Genomic DNA, 14,946 nt, shown 5'->3' with positions numbered 1-14,946 from the left:
CCTTTCTCCGTCAGCAGATGTCATGGCCATGGCCACCTCCAATAACAGTAACATAAAACAAACGCTCTCTGTGATGCTGGGAATGAAAACCAAGACTCTGTGCATGGTAGGCACACACTGGACCAGTGGAGCTGTATCCCTAGCTCCTCCCTGTTCTCATCATCACTAAATTGATCATGTTTGCTTATTCATGACTTTAACACATACCATGAGTCTGTGCCCAGACCACTAAGATTTAGGTTCTCGGAGAAAATAAGCTTGCCCCCTGTATCTCCATCTAGATGCAGATGCAGCAAGAAAATCCCCACTTACTCTTTTTTAAAATTAAAAGCAAAGTATTTAATTTTTACTTATGTGTATATGTGTGAAACTTTTTGAGTTTATTTGCACCAGATATGAGTGGGAGCCTGCAGAAGACAGAAGGTGTGCCGGGTCCTCTGGAACTGGAATTATGAGGTGATTATCAGCTTCTCTGTGGGTACAGGGAACCAAAACCTTAACCACTCAGTCATCTCTTCAGCTCTACACCCCCCCCATTATTTCTTATTTTATGAGGGGTAGAGTAAGAATGAACATGACGAATTAGCATCAGCTCAGGGATGATGTGGACGGCAGAATCGATTCTCTAAGTTTTGTGTTTCTCCTGTGCACATTGGAGACATTACTAATCAATAATCTCACTGCTCCTTCCCGGGGTTATTCAGATTTATTGGTAGAGTTTACTTATTTGTTGGAAGGCTTAAGTTTGTAAGACACTTCCTGATGAATAAAATAGTTACCTAACTGCAGGAAGTTGACTCTTTGAAAATGATAAAAAGAGCCGGGCGGTGGTGGCGCACGCCTTTAATCCCAGCACTCGGGAGGCAGAGGCAGGCGGATCTCTGTGAGTTTGAGACCAGCCTGGTCTACAGAGCTAGTGCCAGGACAGGCTCCAAAGCCACAGAGAAACCCTGTCTCGAACCCCCCCCCCCCCAAAAAAAGAAAATGATAAAAAGAAACTATAGTTTCCTTTCTGCTTCTTTCATTCACAAATATTGGAACTATGTTTATAAGGATAACAAAGTATTATAAATGATAATTATTTTCTCATTTAATCTCTCAAAAAGAGAGCTTGTAACTTTTTGAAATTAATATAGCTTTGAGCATGGTTTCAATGCTGGCAAGTGCTTCCCCACTGACCTTGACTCCCAGTTCAGAGGGATCTTGCCTGGAGTCCCCTTGGTTGGAATCTTGAGAATAATACCCGTTAATCAAGTTGGTCTTGACTAACTTCCTTCTACATGACCTGTATACTATATCAATTAAAAAAAAATTATCTTTCTGACATGAGCATCTTCATCTCGATAATGTTTTGTGAAGATTTTCTCGTCTGGGATGTATCAGTAATTGAGTACTATAAACTATAGCATTTACACATTAGCATGTGTATGTTGCTTTATAAGGTAGTGGTAGAAATATCTGTATATGTGCCACCCAGCTTAAATAGAATGTTGCCAGACACTGTTTTATATAAAGTGCTCCTCTCCAGTTGCTTTGGGAATTCTGTGAGGCATTTACTTGCTTTTTGGTTTTTGTATTTTTCAAAATTTATTTTTGGGTTAGCATATAAAGCAATGGGTTCCAGAATGGCATTTTTATTCATATGTGTCACCAAACTTTGTTCTTAATTGTCCTCCTCCCCCACTGCCCTCCAGTGTTTTCCTTTTCCCTCACTAGGTCCCTTTTTTTTGTTTTTCTAGTTTTATCTTAGCCTATATAAATGACTCCTTAGGTTAATGCTAAAATTACCTAGTAATTCACCAACTATAATTACTATTTTTACATTTCTTTTAATTTTGAAATTATAATTATAAAATCTCTTCCTTCCCTTTTCTTCCTCCAAATTCTCCCCCATACCCCTCTTTTCTCACTTTCAAATTTCTGACCTCTTTTCTCATCGATTACTGTTACATATTCTTAATATAAGCTGCTTAGTCTGTACAACGTTTCCTGTATGTGTGTTTTCAGCACTGACCCTTTGCTATTGGGTAACCAACTGGTGTGCTCCTCCCCGAGGAAGCCTGTTTCTCCCACTCTCAGCATCCCTTTGTGTCCTGAAGTTCTTCGTGTAGAGTTGGGGCCTCGTGGGCTTTCCCTGGCCACTTTGGCACATCTGTTGATATTCTTGTTCAGCTCATGTTGAGTCCTGTTGGTAGGACTCTATGGCTGGAGCTTCTGTGATTCTTTTTACAGGTTGCCATCTTTGGTTGATAGAGTTCTCTCCTATTGAAGATTAGCTCCTTGAGATAGATTCTGAGAAATGCAATTACCAGACCAGGAGGACAATTTTCAGAGCTTTGGACAAGTGTTGTTCATGGTTTGTTCAGCTTATATTATCACAAAGCAGCTTATCTCAGGATACCAGTTAATACTTCAGTGGTCCACTTGAAAGGCAAGAGCGGGCCAGCAGGAGGGTGAAGCACCCGCCGCCAACCCTGCTATGATTTGAATATAAACTGTCCTCCACAGGCTCCTATGCTTGAGCATTTTGTCCCTACCTGGTGGGGGCTCTTTGGGATGGTTATGAACTCTCCCAGCAGGTAGTACCTTGATGGATAAAGTACTCTCACCAAAGAACAGGCTTTGTGGTTTTATAGCCTGGCCCTACTTCCTGTTCTATCACCCTACTTCCTAGGTGCCCATGAAATGTGATCCTCTGTTCCTTATCTGCCAGGCTGGTCTCACCGCAGGACTCCTACTGCTATGCCTTCTATTCTGTGGGGGACTAAATCCCTTTTGGAACCAGAAGCCGAGATAAACTTGCTCTTTCCTAATTTGCTTTTCACCACGGTATTTCATCACAGAGCTAGGAATGCAACTAATACACCTAACAACCTGAGTTTGGTCCCTGGGATCCCCAGTGTTGTCCCCTGGCTGTCACATGTGTGATATGACACATACAAAATAGCAACACAAAACAAATGAATAAAATTGTAGAAAGAAGGAAGGTACGGCGTGTCATATGTTACTGTAACTTTCAGTAACTTGCAGGTTTAAAAATCAACTCTATTTTTGGAAGAAATAGCCATACAACACAAGAATTTTGCCTGATGGATTCTCATGGGAGAAACGTCACTTCATAACTAATACCTAAATCAAAAAATAGAGCCTTTCCTCCACTCAAGAACGCATATAATATTTTTATAGAGATTTTTCTTTAGTTTTGAAGTACTGACTTATGATTCATTTTGTTTGTATGGCCCCAGTCACCCTTTCTATGTGTGCAAGTTTGAAGCTGTAAAACGAATTTAGCAGTTGCAGAAGTTGGGTGACCTCGGTGATAGTTTTATTGTCAAGGTGACACAACCTAGAGACACTTGGGAAGAGGCTCAGGACTGTCTAGGTCAGGTTGGCCTGTGGGGGAGTGTCTTGATTACATTGGTTAAGGTGGAAGGGTTAAGTCCACCGTGGATGACTCCGTTCCCTGGGCTTTCGGTCTGAGACTGGTTTGAGAGTAAAGAGTGGATGGAACACAAGCAGACATGCAGGCATTGACTCTTCTTGTTTTTTTTTTTTCCTCTTGGTTGGTTTTTTTCTCTTGGACTGAAACAGCTGTTTCAAGTCCCTGTCTTAAATTCCTAGACATGTTGGACTAGGTGTTATCAACTTCCTAACACTGTGATACCTTTAATACAGTTCCTCGTGTTATGGTGACCCCCAACCATAAAATTTTGTTACCACTTCATAACTGTAGTTTTGCTGTTGGGGTGAATTCTGACGTAAATATCTGCTATGCAGTGTCTGATATGTGTCCTTCAAAGGGGTCGCCATGCACAGGTTGGAAACAACTGGTCTATAACCTGGAGTTGTAAGCAGAGTAAGTTCTTCTTCCTTGTCTGATCACAGCAACAGAGATGTGACTGGAACGAGCCTCTCCCCTGTTTATCCGCACCATTAGCTCCTTCCTGTTCGCTCTTTCCAACAAGTCACTACACAGACTCAGGTCCTACATGATTGTAAGAGTGAGCACAGAAAGTTCTATACCCCACCCCCGAATGCACATATGTACACACACGCACACACATACACACACATGCACATACACATGCACACACACATACACACACATACACACATACATGCACACACACATATACCACTTGTGAAATATTATCCACAAATGATTTCCTTTTAGAAAACACATGGCTTGGTTTCCTTAATGCCTATTTATTTTCGTGTGAAACTTGTCCTGACTTCTGTTAGCATGGCCTCCACTAATTAGTGTGACTCTATGAGACATCGCAGATTCTTAAATCTGCCAGACTGTGACACACTAGTCTTGCAGTGCCTAAGAATACAGCTCTTGGTCATAAAAAGATGATTGGTGTGGTATCAGTTACTTCCTGCATGTATTCTGGGATCTGACTGGCCGTCTGAGAGAGAAGACTGAACTTGACCTCCTGCTGTTGAGAATCAGGAGTGAAGTTTATCGGCTTCACCTTAATTAAACCAGTGCAGCAAGACCTGCCATATCATTGCTCCTTTGTTACTCTTGGCAATGCTCCCATTTCTCCCTTATGACAAATTACCCACCCTTTGGCCTCTGATTATCCCCCGGGGAAACAGACCATTGCTTTGTGAGGCAGAAGGGGAAATATATTATAGTTTAATTTTCAACGGCAGGGATTGGCACATTGTGTCAGGAACAAATAAATCTGAATCGTACTTATCTAATGTTTAAGCAATTCCACGCAGCTTTTATGAGGACTTCACAGAAAAGTGTCAACAGTTAAGGCTGGTATCCTTCTCTGGCTGGCAGATGCTTGGGTTATCGAGCTGACTGCTTTATTTTATTTTGTCAGTTTGAGACTTTCCTATCGTCTGGGAAGAAGGAGCCTCAGTTGAGAAAATGTCCCCAGCAGACTGGACTGTGTAGGCAAAACTATGGGGCCTCTTCTGCATTAGTGATTAATATGGGAGGGCTGAGCCTACAGCGGATAGTGCCACCTCTGTGCAGGAGTCCCTGGGTTGTATAAGAACAGGAAGTCAGTAAGTAGCATTCCTCTGTTGTCTCTGCTTCGGTTCCTGAACACTGACCAACTCCGTTCCTGCCCAGAATTCTCTCAATAATGGACTGGGATGTGGGAGTGTAAGATAAACAAACCCTTTCCTTCTTGAGAAGCTTTTGGTCGTGGCCCTTATCACAGCAATAGAAAGCGAACGATGGCAGCTATGCAGGCATGACTGAGTCGCTGGCCTCGCGAGGAAGGAGCCATTTTGTTTCAGGGTGGGAGACAGCCTACAGAGTTACCCAAATGTTTCTACAAAGACCCCTTTGTGTAAAACATACTGTATATGTGCTGGGTGTGGTGGTATACTCCTGTAATGCCAGTACTCGGAGGCCAAGGCAGGAGCCTCTCAAGTTTGAGGCTAACCTGGGCTACTTAGTTAGACTCAATTTTGAAAGACTAAACTCTGTTTTTGAAGAAAACTAGCTTATGGTAGGTTGCCTGTGGTTTCATGGGTAGTCCTACACCTATGCACATATGGGAAGCACTAACTGAACTCAGTGGGTTGGTTAAAAGTCATGAAGTTTGGAGGAAGTTGTGGTGGTGGGGTTTGGGAGGAGTTGGAGGCAAATTGTGAGGGAGCTGAGAAGGAGTTAGGAGGAACTGGAGGGTGTTTGTGGGGAGTATATGTGATCTAAATACATCGTATAAACGTATGAAATTATAAAGTAAGCATCGAGGAAAAGTACCCAGAGCAAAGCAAAGCAAAACAAAACAAAACAACTTTACTGAGATAAAGATTGACATATAAGAGAACTGTCCACATTTAGGGTCGACAATATGATGACTCGGAAGACAAATACCCACGGAATCATTACCACAACTGAAATACACCCACAAGCTGCAGAAGTTTCCTCCTAACCTCTATTTATTTTTTTGCCTTTAAAATATTTCATTCATTTTTTGAAATTTTTGCATCCATCTTGATGGCATCCATCCACAGCTGCCCCTGTAACATCCCCATTCCATTTCTTTCTAACTTCATGTTCCCTCTTTGTTGTTGTTCTCAATAACCCCTTGAGTAAAGTGAGTGCAAGGAATGTGGGGCTATTCACTGGGGCGTGGCCACCTCCCCATGACCATGTCCTAAGGACAGTGACCCTCCCTTGTCAACTATTGGCTGCCAAAAATTATTCACCAAGGGTGGGGATTCAAAGGCTACTCTCCTATCCATGCTGGGATCTGGACGGGTTTGATCTTGTGGAGGTACCACAAGTGCTGCATCCATCGCCACATTGCGTCCAGCCATCAGCGCTTCACAATTCCCTTCCTCATCTGTCAGCTCTTCCCTTCTGTCCCCCCCTCCCCACCGTGTGGCCTGATCCCTCCATAGAGCAAGGCTGACAGACAATCATTCACAGCTGAGCATTCATTGGTACTTAGATTAGATGCTGTTACCAATTATGAATCTCTGAATCAACCCCTGCCCAGGGCAAAAAGAAGCTTCTCGGACCAAAGTTGGGAGCAACACAAAAATCTATTTCCATAAGGTTTCTTCCTATATCCTTGGTTTTGGCTAACCCACTTCCTGCCATCTTCTTGTTAAAAACAAACCAATTGTCAAACCAATTGAGCATGTGTTTCTCAACTGATCTACTTTGCTATTGTTATAAAGCCTTGTGTTTATCTTTGGTATGGTTGACTAGAAAAGAGAAGAAACGTGCCATGAAAAGAAAGGCATAAAATGAGCCAGCAGAAACAAACCTGAATTCTCGAGGCTGTGCCTCAATGGAATTAGCTCTGTGGGAGAGCAGAGCAAGGTTCTCCATGGTTCCATGGTTGGCTTGTCCTGCAGTAACAAAATACCACACCTGGTATGGCTTAAACAAAAATAAATGTACTTTCTTACCGTGATGGAAGCTGCAAGTCTTAAATCAAAGTATTGGCAGGTTTAGATTCAGACACATCTCCTTGCTGTGCTCTTTGTGGGCCAGGCTCTTTGTTCCTTGCCACACATTCCTGTGTGCCTGTAGCTTCTGTGCCCCCAGAGGCTCTTCCCTGTTGTGAGAATCCTAGAGACACTGAGTTAGAGCTGACCCCAACCCATGTCACCTTGATCCCTCCTGGGAAAGCTTTGTCTCTCTTTACATACAGTCAAGTTCTGAGGCTGGGACTCCAGTTTGAATTTCAGAGTGGGGAGCATAATCCAGAAGTAAATTCTTACAGGGCTTCTTTTTATTCTGACAGAATTCACTGAAAATGAACTGAGGATGAAAATGACTACAGACGCTCAGACAGAAAATAACTGGAGATAGTTATTGAAGAACGATGGGTAATGATGAACACATGATGCAAATGGAGAAAACGAGCACATTGAAAGGAAGTGGAAGCAGCTTTGGGCCGCACAGTGCATGTGTGGTGAGCAATGAATGAGAGAAGCCGCGCATCTGCAGCCCGGGAGAATGGACTTGTCGAAATTGCTTGTATCTGTCATGTTTGCGTGGTTTGTTTTGGAGTCTTCCTACAATTTATAGTCAAAGGGATTTATGGTACTTCCTTTATTATTTTTGGAAGAAAAGCAGCCATGGAAAGAAAGTGTAAACATTAAACAAAATGAAGCTCTAATTGAAGTTGTTAAGGAAATATTTACCTGGTATCTAATTCATAATCTTTTAAAAATGTAATCAAAATATTTAATTTAAAGGAGGCATCTAGTAAAATCCTTCTTTCATTTTATTAAAATCTGAAAATCAATATTGCCATAATTATAATAAAATTACAAAAAGCTTTTGTAGATTTTTGCCTTTTATTAATTTAAAATTTTTAAAAAAAGTCTTAGTACTTGGAATGCTGACTGTTCAAATACTTGTAGAAGAGCTTTTAAAAAATGTATTCACCGTCAGCTTGTCAATTTGACATATACCATACATTGCCCTTTAAAAAGACATTACATTTTTAAAAAAATGTCTAGCTCTCGTTTTTGTCACCAGGGCAGAATGACCATATCTAACACCTGGCATTGTTCTAGGGCTCAGCATATGATAAAGAGCTTGTGAATTAGATTACTTTTGAGGTTGTGTGGAAGAAAAAATTTCTCACACACTCAACTGGGCCTGGTCAGATTTTGTAAAGCTGTTAGTTGAACTCCAAAAACTGTGAGCCAGTTGACTCAGTCTTTATTTATTTAATTTGTCACCCAAAGAATTTCCTCAGACTCCAAAATATTTAAGCTTGAAATTAAGAAAAGGGAGGGAGGGAGGGAGAGAGGGAGGGAGAGAGGGAGGGAGGGAGGGAGGGAGGGAGAGAGAGAGAGAGAGAGAGAGAGAGAGAGAGAGAGAGAGGTATTGTTAGGTATATAGCAGCAAACATGCAGCTGCTGGGCATTTAATTCTGGTCTTACATTTATTTGATGTGACAACTCTCGGCAAGGTACCTAATGTGCTTGTGTGTCGGGTCCTTGTCTGTGAAATTGTCTGGGGTTGCACTAACGCCTACTTTTAGTGTCACTTCAGGATTAAATGGAGTCGTCGAAAGTGCTCGGAAGGATGCAAGCCCATTGTTAACCTGGTAATTTTATTAAAATCTGAAAATCAGTATTGCCACAATTACAATAAAAGTGCAAGAACTTCTGTAGTACTTTTGCCTTTTATTAATTTCAAATTAAAAAAATTTCTTAGTACTTGGACATACACTTTGCCATCCCTCTGCAATGTACGGCTGCACAGTTAACAAACAAACAGAAAAGAATTTCAATGACAAATTTTATTACATAGGAAATGAAGCTGGTGATTTGGGGGTATTAAGACGTGGTCTCTCGACTGAATCTGAGAAAGGTCCTCACCTGAGCATCTCCGAGTCCAGTCATGGCGTCTCCCCAGAGGGTGAACAGCAAGTGTTATGTGCGGCCGATTCTCGAAAACTGAGCTGGTGACAGTGACATCTAGGTAGGATTGGTTGTCATTTCCGAGGAAAGAATCACTTTAACCATCTGAGTAGTTCAGAAGGAACTTTTCTCAGCAGACCATAGATGTGCGTCATGTGAGTTATTGAACTTGGATGCTGCCGGTCATCTCAGCATGGACATGGTAACATCTCAGCACCCTTGGGGCAATTCTCAGCAGTTAAAAAATTACATCCCTACACTCATGGGTCTTGACTGATAGCAGAGCTAGCCTGTGGAGGTTGTCTCCTCTGATGGCTAGGTTGGACCACCAAGAGTTTATTATTGATTCTGAAAATATGTGACTTCTACAGACTTATAAACTTATTGCTTAGCTTCTTTGGACCTCAGTTTCCCAATGAATAAGTGAGGGAAAAGAGGTGTTTTTTTTTAACTGAAAATATTTTTTTCCCCACACAATATATCACAATTTCCATTCTCCCAATTCCTTCCAGATTCTACCCATACACCAAGTTCCCTGTGTTCTCTTTTGCTTTCTTTTGAAAACTAACAGGCAAACAAATAAGAATTAAGAAAAAAAGAGAGAAAACACAAGAAACACATACACAGACACTTGTACATACACAAAAACACTAGCTTACAACCCCACATCGCATTCACATGCGTAGACAAAAGCACACCCACACTTGCATATGTGTGCACACATGCACACATACAAACCTATAAATATGCAAAATTGTGTATCATAATATAAAAACACCATTAAGTCAAAAATGTCTAAATAGAGCATTATGAGATGAAAAGTCTACAAAAATACCATTGAGTTCATTTTGTATTGGACATTTACTGCTGGGCATGGGGCATACCCTTAAGTATGGCCAATATCCCCAGTGAAAAGCCATAGAGAGAATGTGACAATCTCATTAGATGTGACAATCTCATTAGATGTGACAATCTCAAAGCTACAAATAGAAAATCTGGGAAATAGTTGACTAGTAGTCTAGAAGATCACAGCCATGTGCCTGTTGTATTCTGCCCTACTTCCTGCTTCCTTCTTTCCCCTGCATAGTTCCTTTATAAACAATCACATTGGCTAAAGCTGTTTAACACCAGAGTACTGCCTTCTGAGACTATTCAAAGAGACCGTGATATGATTTGCCTTGGAGCTAAAAAGAAGGCCTTTTGGATAACCACAAATATTTGATTGTAGCACCACACTTGAGGATTAAGATGCTGCTGGTGACATCAGTGTTGAGTGAGAACTTATTCAAGGTGTTAGATTTGGATCCAATGAACAAGCCGAATCAGATGCAAGTGAGAGATGCCGTTACTCATGCTTTTATCCTAAAGCGGGAGTTAAGCACTTAAGCTCCCTCAGGCCCTGATGCATGAATTATAAACCAGATCACAAATTGCCTTAAGTGCAGCAGCTTCTCCTGCTGACTCACTTTCTTTTCAAATGTCCCTGAACAATGGGGTGAGGAGAGAGAGAAGCAGGGAGAGAGAGAGAGACCCAGCAAAAATTCCACAAGGGTATCTGTGCACGTAGAAAGGTGCCATCCAACTGTGTAGATATAGAAATAGCTTTGATTATTGTTATAATCGTTTGTTTTTCTTTGAGGAAGAGCAATAGCAGAGGCAGGAAGAAAATACATACATTACGATACCATAAGTTCAGCAACCAGAAAGATTATTAGTTAGGACAAATAAATATCATGATTGATGTCCCTGATAATTTGCTAGATGTGGGAGCTAACTTTGGATTAGATATAAAACATATTTTATCTGGGGACGTGTCCTTTGAAAGAGCCCCTGAAGCTATGTAGGGGTATAACTAGGGAATAGTGAGTCTTTGTTATCTGGGGCTCATGAAACATATTCAGTGTTATAGCTGTGCATTTGGAAGTGACGACAGCATTTTAAATATGCTGAGTTGATAGCAAGCGACTTAGATTTTTATGTTTTGTCGTTAGACGAGGGTGGGAGAAGATGTTGTCTGTTTTGCCTGCTGTGGAATTCTCACTCACTTGAAGGCTACTGCAATTTTCCTCCTGAAGATCTCAATCACTTCCGAAATGGATGCAAGGAAAACACTTGTCACCCTACAAGAAGATTCCTCCTTCACATACATTTCAGTTCAGGCTTCTTAAAGCTAATGATCTCCCAAGCAATAGCACTAAGCAAGGAGTAAAATATTTGCCACTATAGTCTGATAAGGAGTCGCCCTCAGACTTTCTTTCAGAATAGACATAGCAAGGCTTTGTTTTGGCCAGGGGGCGGGGCATGCACAGCAATGCTCAGGCAGATCACAGGCAGTCATTACTTTAACACTTTTCCTCCTGTTGGTTGTGTATGTCAATTGAATATGCCTGAGGATAAAGTTTAGATACTGTGAAACCTTTTCCGGGGATGTGTAGGGTAGCACATACATCTGTAAGTTTAGGATAAGACCTTCACTGACAAAAACGATTTCCACCTACTTACTTTATTCAGTAAAGAGCATAATAAAATGATTAACTATTTTGTAGATGAGGACAGATAACCATAGGCTTCTTAGAAAATACATCTATAGTAATCGCTTTGTTCCAAGACCAGAAGAGAATACAGCACTGCATGCTCAGCAAAGGGGTAAGCTCTCCGTGGGGTGGTAGCTGCCTCAGAGCATAGGAGCCAACAGCAGGGCCTCAAAGGTTTTGTCTTTCTGCCAGTCTGTAAGAGGCTGTGGAAATAAAATGCTCCATTCCCATAGAGCATCAAGGGAAAGGATGTGTGCTTTGTGGGCCAAATTGGAAATCTGAATTCATTTCTCTAACAGCCATTAGCGTCTTCAGTTGGAGCAGATTTGCCTTCCCACTGATGGAATTTTGTAGTAGTTGTTTTCCTTGACTGGTCCATGTTAGTCATTTAATCCAAAATATACCAAAGGTCCCAAATTATAGTTTCCGTTTAGCTTCCTTATTGCCATAAACAATAGATCCAAACCGACAATACTGTAAAGTTCTTGAGAAGGGTGAAATAAAGGAGCAGACAGAGAGACAGAACTGTTGGACCTAGAGGATAGAGGAGCTAGCATTGGGGGATGAAGCCTAACAGGCATCCTAGAGAAATGCCTTAGAGAATACATCACACAGTGCCTTTCAACACTCCAAGTACATTTGAATACTCTGATTGGGTTCAAAAAGTAAGTACTGACCGTATCCATCTTGTATCCAGAATCATAAACTCTTTTTTAGGGGATGCCAGTGAGACACAAGGGGTCAGAGTGTGGAATGGGTCTTCAGTGTTTGGGGATTCTCAGCCATTTTGGTGAGAATGCTCATCTCTCTTCACACACTACCTTCAGGCCAGCTCATGGGCAGAAGGCACTGTCTTGAAGAACTTCATAAACCTTGTGTCAGCTCAAAGTCGATCAGAGGCCATTGATTTTTTAAAAAGTCTTACTATTGTTATTCACAAAGTAATGTTTTGTGATGTTTAATGTGAGGGCAGGGCTTCCTTGAGTTGATAAAACATGATGATAAGGCTTTAGTAAACAGGCTCCTGCTAGAACTCGGGCATGGGTTCAGAGGGTTTGTGTAGAAGCCGTGGGAAAAGAAGTGAGAACACAGGGTGGAAGGGAGTCTAAAGACCTGAGATGTTGCATTACATATCTTCAGCAAGAAGGTAGAAATGGAAGGCAAAGAAAAGTCCCCCCAGAAACCATTATTATTATATTAGTCATCAGATTGGGAATTACTAATGACAATACAAAAGGAAAAGCAGGAGAGAGGACTTACGTTGAAAAGAGAGTTTCTGTTTAGGACCTATTAAACTGACATGGCAGAGCTAATCATAACCACTGACATTTGCATGATCGTTTACTTCAGCCCTTTTTCTATCCTGCCTCCCTCTATTCAAGATTTCTGGCCACTTCGACCCCTTTAAGATTTAGAGCTAGAACAGGGTGGTGGTGGCATATGCCTTTAATCCCAGCACTGGGGAGGCAGAGGCAGGCGAATTTCTGGGAGTTCGAGGCCAGCCAGGTCTTGAGAATGAGTTCCGGGACATCCCAAACCAACACACAGAAAGACCCCATCTTGAAAGGAAATCAAAAATCAAAAAATAAAAAAAAATAAAAGATTTAGAGCAGTGGTTCCCAACCTTCCTAATGCTGTGACCCTTTAATACAGTTCCTCATGTTGTGGTGATCCCAACCATAAAATCGTCTTCATTGCTACCTAGTTATTATAATCTTGCTGTGTTATGAATCATAATGCAACTATTTTTTGGAGACAGAAGTTTGTCAAAGGGGTCGCGGCCCACAGGCTAAGAACCACTGCTTTAGAGTCTTTTCATACCCCTTTCCTAACACACCCATGGATTTGTTCTCGTTTTTTTTTTTTATGGACCTCATTCCACTTAAAGTTTCTTTAAAGAAAGTTTTCCTTCTATATTATGAGCAAAAATTATTTCGACGTTGTATTGCTCAGCGCTGAAGCTCCTTATCATGCCTCTACTGCATACATCACTCTCTGCTTTAGCTCCAGGGCCTGCCAGCTCACTGGATGGTAACCTGCGCTGGCAGCAGCTCTGCTTTGCTCAGCCCTACCTTCTCAGAGTCCATCACATAGCCAAGGCGTGAGCAACTGAATGCGTATATGTTGAGCCTTGGGCATGCGGTGTTTCCTGTAATCCTCACAACCTCATTTTGCGGATTAGCAAATTGTGAAAATTAGTTCTCACCTACACAGAGCCTGTATAAAATAGGACTGTGGATTTTCCCTTCTTAGTGTTAGGCTCTTCTGCCTCTGCCTGGTGACTACATATGTAGGAGCTCAGGACACAGAACCATAGGAAAGCAGAAGGGAAGGGATGTAAAGAAGTCAGACATCTTAGAAGACTAGAGCTAGTTCCAGAGTCGGAAGGAGTGTTGATGTTCACAGTGACCAAAGCTTCAGTGTATGGGTTTGATGACGGCATGGAGGCCACAGGTTGATTACTGTTTGGGAGGATGCTTGAATTCTTCTAACCTTACGTCTTATGTGGGTGTGAAGGATGGAAGCAATAGCTTAAGGGCAGTAAATGGCAGAGTCTCCTTGACCCCTGTATCTCCGAGTGGAGGGCAGAGGAGAGGAACTGGGAAGGAACAGGAATGAGTATTATGGGATAAATGAAGTATTTTATGGAGCCTGGATGGCTCTGATTACACCACAACCACTCTTTGTTGTAGCAACAGCTGGAGCTGGCTTTTGATGTCTCTGTTGCAGCCTCCCTCACCTTGGTCTCCTGCTCTGCCAGGATGGCTGGGGTGCAGTGATGGGAGCCATCCTTTTGTTCCATGAAGAAACAGGAGGCTCATCAATGGTATGATCAGATCACACCCCATCCCCAAGGGCCCCGTCAATTTTTGTGGAGAAGAAGCGAAAGTATGGAGAGGTAAATGGCCCATCCCTTTTGAGTAGAAAGCGAGATAGTAATAAAGAAACACGAAGGAAAGAGGAAGGAAGGACAATTAGCGTGCCATTATGTGCTGGGAACTGAGCCAGGCGTATGTACCCTTATGTAAGTCCAGGTGATTCTGTCCTTGAGAGTACCTTGAGGGAGAATCTACCTTAGATTTCCTCTATGATCATATTGAAATTCCTAGACTTCTTTGGATCTAATTCTGGATTTCTAGGGCTTTGTGGGCACTACCTGGGAAGAAGATAGGCTAGACATTCTCTTAAGGGCATCCAGCATGTGTTGTGCTGCCATAGAACTGTGGAAACCACTCTCAGGCCCAACCAGGATTAGACACGAGAAGTCCATGGCTCTCATCCTCATCTGAGCTTCAGTTTTGCAAATACGGATGATGTAGTCTGCTTTTGCTTTGTTCTTCTTCAAGTTTACTCTCTATAAACCCCCCAACCCCCCAAAAAAGCAACCTAGTAATTTCCTTAAATAATTGCCACATACCACCATTGTCACCAACCTTTGTTCCTCTTCATTTTCACAGGTCTGCTGTGTGGGTAGGTCACAGGTGGGTAGACATCACAGTGCCACTGTGGGGTGGGGTGTGTGTGTGGTGGAAACAGAAAC

Source organism: Microtus pennsylvanicus, chromosome 6 (assembly GCF_037038515.1).
Source record: "Microtus pennsylvanicus isolate mMicPen1 chromosome 6, mMicPen1.hap1, whole genome shotgun sequence".
NCBI classification, from domain to species: Eukaryota; Metazoa; Chordata; class Mammalia; order Rodentia; family Cricetidae; genus Microtus; species Microtus pennsylvanicus.
Note: the sequence above shows the minus strand (reverse complement) of the source record.